This window comes from Triticum aestivum, chromosome 6D, assembly GCF_018294505.1.
Source record: "Triticum aestivum cultivar Chinese Spring chromosome 6D, IWGSC CS RefSeq v2.1, whole genome shotgun sequence".
Taxonomy (NCBI): domain Eukaryota; kingdom Viridiplantae; phylum Streptophyta; class Magnoliopsida; order Poales; family Poaceae; genus Triticum; species Triticum aestivum.
In genome coordinates, this window is record NC_057811.1 from 452,084,492 (window position 1) to 452,100,972 (window position 16,481).

The 16,481-nt window shown below is 42.5% G+C and overlaps 1 pseudogene; it reads right to left on the reverse strand.

Annotated features, from left to right (window-relative positions):
* Window positions 1-3,346: 3,346 nt before the first annotated feature.
* Window positions 3,347-7,407, reverse strand: LOC123141949 (ethylene-responsive transcription factor 1-like; annotated as a pseudogene).
* Window positions 7,408-16,481: the final 9,074 nt, after the last annotated feature.

Sequence of the window (16,481 nt, forward strand, 5' to 3'; positions counted from 1 at the left end):
TCCCAAAAATGATATAAAATAGCATTAATAATGCATATAAAACATCCAAGGTTGATAATATAATAGCATGGAACAATCAAAAATTATAGATACGTTGGAGACGTATCATCGTGCCGCCGTTGTTGGTGGCGGCGTTATTCCCGCTAGGTTCTCCGTTGGTACCCCGCCCGCGTCTTCGTCAATGCCTGTGGGGGTTCCTAGGATTGTTGACCATGTATACATCGTAAGTAGATGTTGCGGTCCACTAGTCGGTGTTTACTAATGGCGAAGTGTTTTCAGTGGGGCCATCGGCGTCTTGGTCCATGTCCATGGCCTTGTCATAGTCTAGCATGTCAGTTAAGTCATTGACTGTGGTGACTAGGTGGGTGGTGGGTGGGATGTAAATTTCCCGATCGTTGGCTTCAAGTTCGATCTTATCGAAAACCAAAGTCTTGCCGTCCGAGATTTACATGCTTTGGATACGGTCTAGCATCTCGTTCAGGTAAGATAGCTCTTCGGAGTCCATGGCCTGGCATATAACTCAGCGTGTTTTCGATATGGGGAGGATCTGAAGGAGATTCCTGACCCTGCGCTGAGGTTGGGTCTAAATCCACTATGGCCTTCAGGATAGGGGCCGTACTAGCATCCGGACTAAGATTCGGGGTCAGGTCGCCCGGGACCTTCGTGCTAGGCGCATCTGGTGGTGCCAAGGGGCCCGATCCGATGTCCTCGAAGGAGATTGGTTCCAGAGTCAAGCCTACGATGTTTGGTAAACCCTCAACCCGGCCTGGCGTCCGGCCTGACGGGACAAGCTCGCCGCGGGACTCCGCGGTGTACTCCAGGCCTCCGAAGGTCACGATCTGACCCGAGTCATAGTTCTCGATAGAGGCTAGATGGTCCGTCCAGTCGGTGTAGAATATCATGCTTTCGAATACAAAAATTTGTATGGGAGAAGTAAACGTCTTTGTGGCCGGTGCCGCAGTTGATCTGCAGATGAGCCATCGATCTTTCCAGTGATCACACAGCGAAACTCTCGGTGAGAGCACCAACATCGGTGTCAGAACTGGCAGACCTTAGGGTATGGGGTCCCAAGCTGTTGATCTCAGATTGATGGTAACAGGAAGAAGAGAGATGGTGTTTACCCAAGTTCAGGACCTCTTGATGGAGGTAAAACCCTACGTCCTGCTCTTGTTTATATTCATGAAGATGTATCAAGTAAAGAGTTGATCTAACTCGAGATCGTGAGTTGTGTTCTACCTCTAGGTCTAAGAGAATGTAATTGTGATTCGGTCCCTCTACGGGCTAAACCCTTTCGCTTATATACACGCTAGATAGGGCATCTATGGTTACATATTTGGCATCTAAGGATTGCATGGAGGCGGCAAGGAATATCTTGAAGCGTACGTCAAGTCTTCGGCAGATACGGTCTTGAACCCATCTAGGCGTACATATTCTGGAGTCTTCCTTATAGAGAATACGGACCCACTAGCCTAGCTCAGGGACTACGGGCCGACTAGGTTGGCACACCCTAGTCCAGGACACCGTCAGTCTTGTTGCTACTAAGGATAAAATGATGGGGTTTATTCATATTGCTTGAGTTTACTTTGTCTAAATCATGTCATCTTGCTTAAAGCGTTACTCTGTTTGTCATGAACTTAATACCATAGATGCATGATGGATAGCAGTCAATTGGTGGAGTAATAGTAGTAGATGCAGGCAAGAGTCGGTCTAGTTGTCATGGACGTGATGCCTATATGTGTGATCATTGCCATGAATAACATCATAACTATGCGCTTTTCTAGCAATTCACCAACAGTGATTTGTTTACCCACTGTATGCTATTTGTTCAAGAGAGAAGCCTCTAGTGAAAACTATGGCCCCCGGGTCTATTTTTACATATTATAAAAACCAAAAATACCTTGATGTGATTTATTTACTTTTATTTTGTTTTGTAATTTATTTATCTATCTATCACTATCAGAATTAATCCTTGCAATTACAAATTCAAGGGGATTGACAACCCTCTTGCCCGTGTTGGGTGCAAGTATTTGCTTTTGTGTGTAGGTGTTGTTGAAGGGAATTTGCTTGGTTCTCCTATTGGTTCCATAACCTTGGCTGTCACTGAGGGAAATACTTATCTCCTTATAGGGGAAAATTCCAATGCAGTTTACAAGTAACAGATAGTAAAATGCATATTCCAACGCAGCTTACAAGTAGCTGACAGTAAAATGCATAGAATGTAGGTGAAGGTTATAGACATATATCAAGATTGCACTGAAATTCAACATATCCATCAAATCATGAATTAGGTACACTAAATGTTTGTGTAAGAAACTACATCGGTGAGAACAACTACATGTAGTAGGAACAACTCCGTACGATCACACATACACATCTATTATCAAAGATTAGTATATCTGGTACTCCGAAACTAGGAAAAAACCGATCAAGTGCACATATTAAAGCAAACTTGACACCAAATTCAATATAGGCCAAGTATTAAAAATCAATATATGTTGGTCGGCTTATATAAACATGGTGGGTTATAAGCTACTTTTATTTCCAAAATATAAATAAACATCTAGAACGAAAGGACATGGGAAGAAGTGCACAAATTCAAGCAAACTAGACACGAATTCATGTTGTTCGCATTTAGAAATGGCAGCGATGACATAAAGATTGGCAAAAGACAAGACAACGGTTCATTAGACTCATAAATGGCTGCCAAACAGGGATAGTCAACTAGGGAATGGGTCGATTACAATAGAGACTCAACATGCAAGTTATTTTGCTTCTAAGCTTCAATAGAGACTCCGGAACTAGGAAAAAGCTGATCAAGTGCACAGATTAAAGCAAACTTGACAGCAAAATCAATATAAGCCAAGTATTAAAAATCAATATATGCTAGTCGGCTTATATAAACATGTGGCTTATAAGCTACTTTTATTTCCAAAATATAAATAAACATCTAGAAAGAAAGGAAATGAGAAGAAGCGCACAGATTAAAGCAAACTAGACACGAATTCATGTTTTTCATATTTAGAAATGGTAGCGATGACATAAAAGTTGGCAATAGACAAGACAACGGTTCATCGGACTCATAAATGGTTGCCAGACAGCGATAGTCAACTAAGGAATGGGTCGATTATAATAGAGACTCAAGATGCAACTTTTTTTTGCGTCTAAGCTTCAATAGAAGCGTATGCTAGTCGGAGGAGGCAATAGGGTGCTTCCAAATCTTCCATATATACTCTTATTCCTGAAACACGAAACAATAAATTCAGAGTAATGAAAAGGTTATCAGCTCGGACTGAACATCCAAATTGGAAGGCTTACCCTTTTTCCTGATATATAGGGTTTGGTTCTCTCAGAAAAGTTGACCATAGATGGGCATGTCATCGAAGCTACAAAGTCCATGTTGCCAACGACATCCCGAGGCACATCAAAATTCAATAGGCTATTAATCAGCTCATCCACACTATCATCCATAAGATATCTCATCCAAGGTTCCAAATTGACACCATTATTCTCCATAACAGGAAGCACCACAGAGTTGCTGGTGTTACTCTTGATAGGCGCGGATCCTTCTCCTTCAGCAATGGTTGAAATGGGGGCAATGGATGATATATTAGGAGTCTTGGTGTAATACTCTCGGCCCAACATAGAACATCCAAAGGTATTACTTCTCCGGTCATAGTACATATTCATAGCAGGAACTTCAACAGGTGTAACAGAGCCCATTGCAGGAACAAATGGCATGTTGTCAAGCTGAACAAGTGGCTGGCTTGATGTGGAGTAAGCAGATGGGTAAACGAAATCATTTCGGTTGGCAAGGTTGTTGACTGCTGGTATAAAACTATGTTCTTGTGTCGTGCTTGGCTTGGGTACTTTAGGAATAACATGGAGAGCATGGCACTTCTGAGGAATTGTTGGTTCATCTGGAAAGTTAAGCCTGGCCTTCTTGCCACGGATCCTACGTGCTTCAACATCATAAGCTCTTGCAGCTTCTTCGGCACTGTCGAAAGTACCAAGCCAAACACGGGCACCCTTAATAGGATCTCTGATTTCAGCAGCCCACTTACCCCAGGGGCGCTGTCGGATGCCCCTGAATTGGTTTTTTCTCTTCCTTTTTGCTGGCATGTGTGTGTGGCCATCAAAACCAGCACTAGCCCTGGTGCTCAAGTCATCTGCAATGCAAGATCAATGTGAATGCTAACAGAGATGAATATAGATAAGCTTATCTCACAAAAAGTAATTAATTCCATCATGTACATGAATTCATATGTATAATATCACAATTGTTTTGAACACTGAACCATCATGGGTGCAATCCTCTTCACATTTCTGTGAAAGCATCAGTCACCCACAAAATAAATAAATTAAATTAAATTACAACTTATGGACATGAGATAGACATTTGCCATCATTTTGTAATTATCGATCTATAAATCCCATCATCGACCCCGTGAAAAAAATCCCATTATCGGTGATGCAGAATCAAGGATTGTTTTCTAGTAGGACTCAACACTTACCAAAATAATGCTTCAGATTGACAACTGAACCAAGTATAGAAAAATCCCCATTCAAACCTATAACCATCTAAAACAGGGAAACAATCCAAAAGGTCGAGACCTCAATAAAAAATAGGGAAGATTTCTAGGAGTTTGGGTGTTTGCCTTACCAATCAAAAGCCACCATGTACCTCATGCCACAGCCTCTCTCTCCTCTCTGTTTGCATTGGAGGAAGGCCGCTGCTATTTGGTCAAAGGCCATTGCTTTTGGATGGAAGGAGTGGTCAAAATAACTTAGAAATCAGTTCAATTTCTGTTAGGTTCTCTTTGGTGGACGGTTTGCATCTCTGACAAGCTATTTGGTAGAAGAGCTGTAGCTCTCAATGGTTATTTGGCGGAAGTGAAGTGGGTTGCAGCTCCCACAAGCTAGAAATCATTGTATATGGTGGAGCACCATTGCTATTTGATGGAAGGCCATTACTGTTTTTTAAATTAATAGAGGCGGACATTTGAGGAATAGGATTGGATGACCAGCTCCCATATCCGGGTCTGTGGACGTGTCTGTACGCGTTCATGGATGTTTAGTGTGTCTGGTTAGTGGCTCAACATTGAAGATGCCCTAACACCAACAAATCAAGCCTTCCAACACCAAACCCACACAATTTCTTTTCGTACCCAAGGAATATAAACCAATCACAAAATATCCTAGCTTCTACAATGGTCAATCGCAAAAGGTTATAAAACGAGCAGATTAAAACCTTTTGAGACGGATCTCTTGGCAGCTAACGGGTTGATCTCGACAACCTCGTCATTTTCATCCTCCATAGATATTGCGCCATGCCCGCAATCCAAGTCGAAGTACCCTGAGTCGGCGTCGAAGTCCTCAAATTCGGCCTTGAAGGCCTCGTCGTCATGTCGAAGCCAAGCTTGACCCCAAGCCCGTCGAGCCCCACGAAGCATCGACTCCGACCACCGCGCTGTCGGGGCTTCTTCTTCTCAGGCCACAACACCGCCTCAACCACTCTCCTCGTAACCGTGGGTGGCTTGTGGGCTGTGAGGATTGTACTATGCACCTATGACGTTTAACAAATATCTTCTAATAGTCATCTCCCCTCCCCCGTGCACGTTTAACTGACATCTTCTCCTTCATGATTGGATCTAATTTTAAGATTCTTGCAAATAACTCATGGCTAGTTACTCATTTATTAGCTCAAGATTGTACTACGCACCTATAGTATGACTGTACTGCTACTATCATACAATCTCCGTCCGGGTTTATTGGACGGGTTCATCCAATCGAACGTTTAATAAAAAATCTTCTCATAAATGATTGTGCATAATGCTAAATAATCTTCTCATAAATGATCATGTGTAATGTGAAGATCTTTGAAAATCATTCATAGCTATTTACGCCATTTATTAGCTCCGGATTATACTACACACTTGTGTTATGAGTGTACTACTATGGTTGTACTCCACCCGTCCAAGTTTATTGGATGGGTTCATCCAACCAAACTTTTAACCAATTAATATATTCTCATAAATGATTGTATATAATTTTAAGATCCGTCCAAATAACTCATAGCTAGTTATTTCATTTATTAGCTCAAGATTGTAGTACATCCAACCAAAAGTTTAACCAGTATCTTCTCATAAATGATTATGTGTAACATTAGGATTTTTGTAAATCACATATAGCTACTCAATCCATTGTTCTCAAAGAAACAGAAGCTTACTCCATTTGTTACTCGCATTACTTAATGTGCAATCAGTAGCATTATCCTATGGTGGTTATATAAAGTGTAAGTTAGCATTGCAAATTTCTCATCGCATCCTTTATCTAACCATGTATATGGAGACCTAACATTTTTCTAAACTAACATGACATCGTTGCTCTATGACCCTATGTCTTGCTTAATGTTCAACCAAGATCCCCTTATAAATGACTTTGTAACTCTATGATCCTAGTAAATCACACATATATACTTACCCCATTGAGCTACTACCATGTATGTGCAATCATTAGCATTATTATATATACATTTAGTTTATGAATTCTTAATGAGCATTGCAACTTTTTTATATTGCACTCATGATCTAACCATGTATATAGATATTATTAACTATTTTTGTAAAGTAACATGGCAACATTGCTTCACGACTTTGTGTTTTAGTTGACACCAAGAAGAAACAATTTGAGAGTGGTTTTGTTTCTTGTGAGAAGATGTGACTAGCTAATGCATGAACGAAGCACCAACCCTGCATCAAAATATAGAATTTGCTTAGAAAATCTACTCTTGAGTTTTTTATACTCAAATGTCATAAAATTGTGCAAACCATAAATACAAAATTTTATGAAAATCCAAGAGCTAACAATACACATGGTTTATCAACCTTTGTCCTACGTAAGAATGGGGCTAGAAATGTAACTTGGGTGCGGTCTTTCTAGGCTGGTTGATGCATAAATAACATTGTCACCTAGGGATCGATACATAAATGTGTGTGGTCGCTCTATTTATAGAGAGAAAAGGAGTGTAAATCGCGTGAAATTGAAAAAGTACGAGTGCAAACCACACAATACTGGGAGACATAAGTGTAAACCACGTGAAAATAGAAAATGACTATTGCGGCCAAGCTTATACACGGTTTTAAACTTTTGTTTCCTACCTAAAAATGATAAATTGTGAGTACAAAATGTTCTAAAGCAAACAAGGACGAAAAGTGACCCTAACACATGGATTAAAAGCAGTTATCGTGACATGGGACAGATACATTTGGAGAGGGACCTCCTGATGGCGACGAACGGCTTGATCTCGACAACCTCGTGGTTGTTATCCTCCTCAGCCACCCCATCGTGCCTGAGCTCCAAGTAGGAGTCCCCGGAGCCGACCTCGAACTCCTCGTAGTCATTCTCCATCTTGAGTCCGATCCCAAACTTGCTGAGCCCCAGGAAGTGGCGTCTGTCAAGTCTTCTTCTTCTCAAGCAAATGGTAGAGGTTCGTGAGGATCACACCGTCGCATATGGCCGCGAGTACCTCATCGTAGTCATTGGGGGAAAGTATCCTCTCCGGAATTGGTAAATAGGTAGATGTTTTAATGACACGGGGGAGTGGGTGTGTAGGTTGGCAGATGGGGTCGAGGACAGCCCCGTATATCGCGGTGGACACATGACTGTGTCACCCTTGCGAGGGGGTGTGTGGTGGGTCCCATACATCGGTGAGGGGCCATGGAGTGGGTGAAAGGCATGATGTAGGTTCTGGAAGCGGGCATTTCCATTCGGGGGAATCTTTTGCGTCGGCCCCTTCAAAGAATTGGTATTTTTGATATACCCCTAGGAAATGAATGGGCAGAGAATTTATTTTTTATCTTTAGTAACACGCCATTTATTTGCTCAAGATTGTACGACACCCCTCCCCTATGAAAAAGTTTTTACAACACTCATGTACTACTATATTATATCCGTATTGTACTCACTAGCATTGTCCAACAAAGATATTAAGGGAAGATCTCTAGGTCATCCTTTCAAATCACTCATGGCCACTAGTCCATTGAGTTATTACCAAAAACACTACTTCATTGAGTTAGTAGCATGTGTGTGCAATCATTAGCATTAGCATTATACATGTTAGTTATATGATGGGTTTGTCTAGGGAAAGTCTAGATGTGAAAGAATTATGTCTGATCTAATTAAGCTGACATCATTTTGTTGTTGGGCTGAGCCTTTAGTGGGTTAGATTGTTGTGGGTGAGTGCTTTGTTAGGAACTTTTAAGTTGGGCTTTTTCTTCTATGCAAGTTGGATTATTTTATTAATCCTTTAAAGGATGGTGGAGTAACCACCTCCTAGGGGGCTTCACAGGCAAGAGTGCCCTCTCTGCGTCGTCCTTTTCCAGGTTGTGCACCGCATGGGTCTCTCGGGGTTTCTCCACGCCGTCTGATCTGCCTAGATGATGCTCAATAGGATGAACCACCTTGGTTGTCCATGATGGGTGGGCCGCGGGAACGCGTAGGGCCATCGTTATGGGGCGGTGCAGGCATACCAGTGAGAGCCCTTTCGTCTACTACCATGCACACAATAGTCCAGTCAGACCCGCCTATCAACGCCTTTGCCTCTCGTCGGGATGGTTTAGTCAGGCCGGTGGGGGAGCATGGCGGTCATAGAGCGGCTCAAGTGCGAGGCCATTTTTTGTTTGTCTCATTGGCCTCGTGCAGGTACTGAAGTGTGGCACACGTGGTGCAACACCCGCATGCGTCGGCACTGTGTCCACCCCACTATGTAGAGGGCACCCCAGCTAGCTCCACAGAGGGCTTGGTCTATGTAACATCCCAAAATTCTAAATTTTGGAATGTTATATTAAATAAATATTTATGATTGTTTGTTTGATTGTTGTGTGACTGATTGTGTGAAATTGGGTGGATTTGAAACTTTTTGAAAGTTGAATGAGTGGGAATAAAAGGACTTTCCTAAAACTTTCATCTTTGCATTTTGATCTCCATGAATTCAAATCCATTTTATCACAAAACCCTAGAGTGAAGATGATATGACTTCTTCCATATAATAAATGAAAAGGGTTTTGAAAAGATTTCAAATTCAGAAACTTTATGCAACTCAATGATTTTCATGAGAGAAGATAAAATGACTTCTTCAAATTTTAAGAAATATGAGTTGGAAATTTATTGAAAGTCCCTTTGAAGGAATTTTGAAACCCACTTTTAATTTTGAGTTATTTGGGTTTTATTCAAAATATTTTTCTCCAAAAACATAATATATGGAAATTAGGGTAAAATGATTCCCTACAGCAAAAAAATAAATTTAAATTCATTTTGGTATTCTAAAAATGATTTTTCTTATGTTTTAGTGATTCAGCAGCACTGTATGACTTTTGTGAATTTTGGAGGATTTTATTTGAACTTGAACAATAGTTCGTGTTGTAGTAAATCTTTTTCTGAACGTTTTGATATATAATATGTATATATTATATTTATATTTTACTTTATTTCTTGCTTTTAATCTTCTGTGCTATCTTCAAAAAAACCAAACAGGCCGAAGCCACCGAGGCCCAACTCTCTCTCTCTCCCCCTCGGCCCACCTACGCGCGAGGCTGGCCCAGTAGCTCACCCGCGCCCAAAACCCCAAAACCCCTCTCCCAAGTTGGCCTCCCCTCTATAAATACACCCCTCTCATCTCCGTTCTGCCCCTAAAGACGCCCCGAACCCCTCTCCCTCGCCGCCTATTGCTCGGCGGAGCTCTGCCTCCGCCACCACGCCATTGTAGCCCTGGCCACTCTCTCCGTCACCCCCGAGCCCCACCACCTCCACCAATCGCCTCGACCCCGTCCACCGCACCTCCCCGAGCACACGCCCGAGTCCTGCGCCCACGGAACGCCGACAACGCCGACCACCCGAACGCCGCCGCCGCTTCGAGCTCGCCGCCGACCGTCTCCGACCACCTCCACCGACGCCACGACCACCGTTGGACTCGTCGTTGCCTGCTTCATCTCCCTGGCCACCCTACCGAGGCCGAAGATCAACGGAGTGCCGCCACTGTCGTCGCCCGACGCGCTCGCCGTCGACCACCACCGCGGTAAGCTCCCTCTCTCTCTCCTCGTCCGTCCGATCTAGATTATACGGCCGTGATTAGATTAGATCGAACAGTTAGGTTTTTTTTACTAGATCGGTTTAGCTTATGGTTTAGTCCAGATCGGTTTAGCTGATTGGCTTTCTTTTCGTTTTTCGCCCGTGCGCGTTTCTATTAATCTACGGCCGAGCAATTTATAGATCGGATCGCAGATCCTCTAGGCCAAGTAGCAGCCCGACGTGTAGCACCTGTCTGATTCTTTTTAGTTTATTTTCGTTTCTGTTTTTATAAACAGAAATAGTTTCTGTTTTAGATTGCTTATATCTTTTAGGTTTTAAGTCCAAATTTAGTGATTCTTTTTGAATTAGATTCAAAATTTCTTGAGGCTTCTGTTAGTGCACTTGGATTTCAATTTTGAGTAGTTTTAATTTGAATTTGCATGAATTTTCTTCAAACACAATTTTCGCCAGAACTTGAGTTTGAAAATATATTTTAAGTTGATTCTTTTTGCTCCTGGTCACTAGGACTTTTTCCTATCTAGTAGAATATAGAGATTTATTTTTAGTTTATTTTAAATTAGGTTTTTAGCAAAACAGTACTGTTTTGCTTATAGTTTTGTTTTAGTCCTTTCTTTATTGTTTTTATTAGTTTTAAATTATTTATTTTTGTCACTTTTGACAAATTTAGTTTTGTTTCTGTTAGCCAACCAAATAAAATTTTATTTTTATTTTAAAAATTTATTTTATTTAGTTTTGTATGAAAACTAGATTAGGTCATAGTTAGTGTTTCATAAAAGCTTTTTATTTATTTCTTTTTGAAAATAAAATTTTATGAAAAATACTTTCTGTTAACTTAGTTGTTTTACATTTTATTTTCTGTTAACTTATTAGTTTATGTTAGCTATTTGTAGTAAAGTCGTAGACTTTCCTTAGTAGTTTTCTTTGTGGTTTTACTTGAAGTTTCTTTGGAGTTCATTTGAGTTTATTATTGCATTTTATTTGTTGACTTAGTTGTTATTTTTGAGTGCTAGAATTGTTTGCTTATATGAATGCTATGTATGTTCATATAGATTTTCACCGGAGTGACGAATAATATCAAGTTATTTTTGAGAGCGCTATTATCTTCATCAACTTACCAGGCAAGTTCACTTTGACCATGCTTTTCATACCTATGTTTTTATTGCATTTAGTTTCATCTTTGCAACAAATCCCTCCAGTAGTTATATTGAATTCTTGTAGTTTAGTAGAATGCATGAGGTAGGAACCCATCACCCTGTTACCAAGCCCGGGACGTTGTTTAGTTTCAATGCTACGCTAAAGTAGACGGGGTTGGTATGAGTGCTCGGGAGTGGTGTGAGTATGAAGAACTCTACGTCAATGACGGCAACTCTATGATGGCATCTGCAAGGACTGCATCTTCAAGGCCAAGACTTCAAGACAAGAATTCAATATACCTCTGGGTGGAGAATGGTTAAGAAGGGTACATTGGTGCGTCCAGTACTCAGTGATTCCGGAGAAGCGCCATGATATCAGGCGGAAAGCTCCACCAGGCTCAAAGAGACGGAAGAATACTTCATGCCCGGAAGCTTACCTGTGCAACCGCATGTCACTATGGGCTCTGGCTTGGTTGACCTTAGTGGTGACTCTGGCTGGGATGGTCCTAGCAGATGTAGAACTACGGTAGGATTGCATGAGCACCGGACAGTGGTGAGAGGAACTCTTCGGAAGACCATGTTTCGGTCATCTTGTTCTCGAACACCCTGAAGTGCGAGAGCATAAAAAGAGGGATCGAATCTTGCGGGTAAAGTGTACAAACCTCTGCAAAGGGTTAAAACCTAATCAATTAGCCGTGTCCCCGGTTACGGACAATTTGAGCCTCTAGACATGGATCTATCTCGGAACTCACAACACCGGACTGATAACTTAATTGTGGGCAACTTATGATGATTTTGGCCTATGAGACATCGGTTGGCGGAACCATGACACGATAGAAAACACCGTAGTACAGACTCCTGATATTCCTTTGATGTAGGGAAAATAAAACTAGCTTTTACGCAAACAAAACTCAGATACAGAGCCACAGAGCCATATTGCATATAGTATAGTTTATCATCTATTTTTCTTACAGTGATCTTGCCGGTACATTCAATGTACTGACCTACACGGCTGCAACGCCTCATGTTGCAGATCTTTTCTTCGACGAGTAAGAGTTACGATACAGGGTTACGGTCTACACTCAACCTGCTGATGGCCTTGATGGGACTCCACACCCGATTGTTTGTTTCCGCTCAGACTTACGAGGTATATATCTGTTTTACCTTTTTTATACATGTGATTGCACTTTGATATATACATCGATGTACAGTGTGTGCCAGCATACCAATCCAGGGATGGCACGGATACACAGAGGCTTGACCGTTTGAGGTCGGGTCGCTACAGAGATGGTATCAGAGCACATGTTTGAAGGAAATATGCCCTAGAGGCAATAATAAAGTTATTATTTATTTCCTTATATCATGATAAATGTTTATTATTCATGCGAGAATTGTATTAACTGGAAACGTAATACTTGTGTGAATACATAGACAAACAGAGTGTCACTAGTATGCCTCAACTTGACTAGCTCATTGATCAAAGATGGTTATGTTTCCTAGCCATAGACATGAGTTGTCATTTGATTAACGGGATCACATCATTAGGAGAATGATGTGATTGACTTGACACATTCTGTTAGCTTAGCACTCGATCGTTTAGTATGTTGCTATTGCTTTCTTCATGACTTATACATGTTCCTATGACTATGAGATTATGCAACTCCCATTTACCGGAGGAACACTTTGTGTGCTACCAAACGTCACAACATAACTCGGTGATTATAAAGGTGCTCTACATGTGTCTCTGAAGGTACTTGGTGGGTTGGCGTATTTCGAGATTAGGATTTGTCACTCCGATTGTCGGAGAGGTATCTCTCGGCCCACTCGGTAATGCACATCACTTAAGCCTTGCAAGCATTGCAACTAATGAGTTAGTTGCGGGATGATGTATTACGGAACGAGTAAAGAGACTTGCCGGTAACGAGATTGAACTAGGTCTTGAGATACCGACGATCGAATCTCGGGCAAGTAACAATCCGATGACAAAGGGAACAACGTATGTTGTTATGCGGTCTGACCGATAAAGATCTTCATAGAATATGTGGGAGCCAATATGAGCATCCATGTTCCGCTATTGGTTATTGACCGGAGACGTGTCTCGGTCATGTCTACACAGTTCTCGAACCCGTAGGGTCCGCACGCTTAAAGTTTCGATGACAGTTATATTACGAAGTTTATGAGTTTTGATGTACCGAAGGTTGTTTGGAGTCCCGGATGTCATCACGGACATGACGAGGAGTCTCGAAATGGTCAAGACATGAAGATTGATATATTGGAAGCCTATATTTGGATATCGGAAGTGTTCCGGGTGAAATCGGGGTTTTACCGAAGTACCGAGGGGTTACCGGAACCCCCCCCCCCCCCGGGGGGGGGCGCTTAATGGGCCATAGTGGGCCTTAGTGGAGAAGAGGAGAGGCGGCTAGGGCAGGGCCGCGCGCCCCTCCCCCTCTAGTCCGAATAGGACAAGGAGAGTGGGGCGGCGCCCCGCCCCCTTTCCTTCCTCTCTCCCTCCTCTTTCCCCCTTCTCCTAATCCAACAAGGAAGGGAGGGAGTCCTACTGCCGGTGGGAGTAGGACTCCTCCTGGCGTGCCTCCTCCTGGCCGGCCGCACCTCCCCCCTTGCTCCTTTATATACGGGGGCAGGGGGCACCCCAAAGACACAACAATTGATTTGATCTGTTAGCCGTGTGCGGTGCCCCCCTCCACCATAGTCCACCTCGATAATACTGTAGCAGTTCTTAGGCGAAGCCCTGCGTCGGTAGAACATCATCATCGTCACCACGCCGTCGTGCTGACGAAACTCTCCCTCAACACTCGGCTGGATCGGAGTTCGAGGGACGTCATCGGGCTGAACGTGTACTGAACTCGGAGGTGCCGTGCGTTCGGTAGTTGATCGGTCGAATCGTGAAGACGTACGACTACATCAACCGCGTTGTGCTAACGCTTCCGCTTTCGGTCTACGAGGGTACGTGGACAACACTCTCCCCTCTTGTTGCTATGCATCACCATGATCTTGCGTGTGCGCGGGAATTTTTTTGAAATTACTACGTTCCCCAACAGTGGCATCCGAGATAGGTTTTATGCGTAGATGTCATATGCACGAGTAGAACACAAGTGAGTTGTGGGCGATATAAGTCATACCGCTTACCAGCATATCATACTTTGGTTCGGCGGTATTGTTGGATGAAGCGGCCCGGACCGACATTACGCGTACGCTTACGCGAGACTGGTTCTACCGACGTGCTTTGCTCACAGGTGGCTGGCGGGTGTCAGTTTCTCCAACTTTAGTTGAACCGAGTGTGGCTACGCCCGGTCCTTGCAAAGATTAAAACAACACCAACTTGACAAACTATCATTGTGGTTTTGATGCGTAGGTAAGAACGGTTCTTGCTCAGCCCGTGGCAGCCACGTAAAACTTGCAACAACAAAATAGAGGACGTCTAACTTGTTTTTGCAGGGCATGTTGTGATGTGATATGGTCAAAGCATGATGCTAAATTTTATTGTATGAGATGATCATGTTTTGTAACCGAGTTATCGGCAACTGGCAGGAGCCATATGGTTGTCGCTTTATTGTATGCAATGCAATCGCCCTGTAATGCTTTACTTTATCACTAACCGGTAGCGATAGTCGTAGAATCATAAGATTGGTGAGACGACAATGATGCTACGATGGAGATCAAGGTGTTGCGCCGGTGACGATGGTGATCATGACGGTGCTTCGGAGATGGAGATCACAAGCACAAGATGATGATGGCCATATCATATCACTTATATTGATTGCATGTGATGTCTATCTTTTATGCATCTTATATTGCTTTGATTGACGGTAGCATTATAAGATGATCTCTCACTAAATTTCAAGATAAAAGTGTTCTCGCTGAGTATGCACCGTTGCCAAAGTTCGTCGTGCCTAGACACCACGTGATGATCGGGTGTGATAAGCTCTACGTCCATCTAGAATGGGTGCAAGCTAGTTTTACACACGCAGAATACTCAGGTTAAACTTGACGAGCCTAGCATATGCAGATATGGCCTCGGAACACTGAGACCGAAAGGTCGAGCGTGAATCATATAGTAGATATGATCAACATAGTGATGTTCACCATTGAAAGCTACTCCATTTCACGTGATGATCGGTTATGGTTTAGTTGATATGGATCACGTGATCACTTAGAGGATTAGAGGGATGTCTATCTAAGTGGGAGTTCTTAAGTAATATGATTAATTGAACTTAAATTTATCTTGAACTTAGTACCTGATAGTATCTTGCTTCTCTATGTTGATTGTAGATAGATGGCCCGTGCTGTTGTTCCATTGAATTTTAATGCGTTCCTTGAGAAAGCAAAGTGGAAAGATGATGGTAGCAATTACACGGACTGGGTCCGTAACTTGAGGATTATCCTCATTGCTGCAAAGAAGAATTACGTCCTGGAAGCACCGCTAGGTGCCAAACCTGCTGCAGGAGCAACACCAGATGTTATGAATGTCTGGCAGAGCAAAGCTGATGACTACTCGATAGTTCAGTGTGCCATGCTTTACGGCTTAGAACCGGGAATTCAACTTCGTTTTGAACGTCATGGAGCATATGAGATGTTCCAGGAGTTGAAGTTAATATTTCAAGCAAATGCCCGGATTGAGAGATATGAAGTCTCCAATAAGTTCTACAACTGCAAGATGGAGGAGAATAGTTCTGTCAGTGAGCATATACTCAGAACGTCTGGGTATAACAATCACTTGATTCAACTAGGAGTTAATCTTCCAGATGATAGCGTCATTGATAGAATTCTTCAATCACTGCCAACATGCTACAAGAGCTTCGTGATGAACTATAACATGCAAGGGATGGATAAGTCGATTCCCGAGCTGTTCGCAATGCTAAAAGTTGTGGAAGTAGAAATCAAGAAGGAGCATCAAGTTGATGGTTAATAAGACCACCAGTTTCAAGAAAAAGGGCAAAGGAAAGAAGAAGGGGAACTTCAAGAAGAACAGCAAGCAAGTTGCTGCTCAAGAGAAGAAACCCAAGTCTGGACCTAAGCCTGAGACTGAGTGCTTCTATTGCAAGCAGACTGGTCACTGGAAGCGGAACTGCCCCAAGTATTTGGCGGATATAAGAAGGATGGCAAGGTGAACAAAGGTATATGTGATATACATGTTATTGATGTGTACCTTACCAGAGCTCGTAGTAGCACCTGGGTATTTGATACTGGTTCTGTTGCTAATATTTGCAACTCAAATCAGGGACTATGGATTAAGCGAACACT